We start from the raw sequence: 1,318 nt of genomic DNA on the forward strand, positions 1-1,318 counted from the left end.
GCTGGCATCCCGACACCAGTACCTGTTTATTTCGATGTTGCTATGCGCTAGCCAAGAAATTATATTTTACCACACGCAAAAAGAACCCATATGATTTTACGTCATTAGAGATGCCACACAAGTTAGTCCACAGTATTCCTTAAAAAGAAAATGCTGATTTCTGATTGTAATTGAGGACCCGCAGAATGACTTTAATAATGGTTTTACAGAAGTGCTTGCCAACCTTTCTATAGCCAGCGCCCAGTTTTGACACTCAAGGAGGGAGCAATCTTCCTTCCGCCCACCTAGATGTACGAGTATTTCCAAGCAGGGCATAAAATAACACCCGTCATTGCCCGGGTTATCCACAGTGCCTACTAAAATTATCCACTAGAGGGTGATACTACTCAGGCTGACAAGAACTGATAAAGAGCAATGTATGAACATGTTGACCAAACTGAAAGAGCTGTAGAAGCTATTTGCACACGGGTATTATGAGGATTTTCCTCTGGAGGTTGACAATGGACCAAACAACCCATTTCATAAAAACTCAAACGTTACTGAAACGGAGAGCAGAAAATGTAACCTTGTCAATATGTTGGAAGAGGGGAGCAGTTCAGAATTGGAGATATCAACACAACCATAAAAAGGAGAAGATGGATATACCTGGGACATGTTTTAAGAATGCCGAACACACGGTTGCCCTATCAGACATGGCAATGGAAACCAATTGGAAAAATAAAACTAGGAAGACCAACTGGAAGCTATAGAGGCAAATAAGGGATGAGGAAATAACTCATGGCCTAGATTTGTAGAAATTGGAGGACGTGGCCAGGGGCAGAAAAGCGTGGTGTCGACTGCTTTCCGCCTTATGTACCTGACGGTATTGGGAGAGAGTAAGTAAGTAAAGTATTGGTACAAATGGCCGCTCCCTACTCAAAAGATGCACCAAATTCCATGAGAGGAAGATAACAGGTCACTCTCTTTTGCCTGTAAATACAACACATCCTGCGGAATTCCTACCTAAATAGGAACCTCGCAAGGATACCCCACCTGACTGCTAGTTGTGAAACAGCAAAGATGAAACAATATCACACTACCTCTTTACCTGCCATGCACTTAACGACCGGCATAGTACCTACCTATCTGCCTCCCCGACACACCAAACATTTTCAGATGGTGGGACATTTTGAATTTTGCCCGGGTGGCGGCCGAAGCCTACTCTTTTCAATTTTAGACCACCACGGGATCTTTAACATGCTCAACTTGCACACGGGACCTCCGAGATTTTTCGCCCTTGTCTGAGAAGGCTAGGTGTAGATCTTTCCTACCAGAAGAT

The 1,318-nt window shown here is 43.7% G+C and overlaps 1 protein-coding gene across 1 annotated transcript in view; it reads left to right on the forward strand.

The window, feature by feature from the left end:
- LOC101862653 (alkaline phosphatase, tissue-nonspecific isozyme) overlaps positions 1-1,318 on the forward strand; it is a 26,195-nt gene that overhangs the window by 21,522 nt on the left and 3,355 nt on the right. The window lies entirely within an intron of this gene.

Source organism: Aplysia californica, unplaced genomic scaffold (genome assembly GCF_000002075.1).
Source record: "Aplysia californica isolate F4 #8 unplaced genomic scaffold, AplCal3.0 scaffold00217, whole genome shotgun sequence".
NCBI lineage: Eukaryota > Metazoa > Mollusca > Gastropoda > Aplysiida > Aplysiidae > Aplysia > Aplysia californica.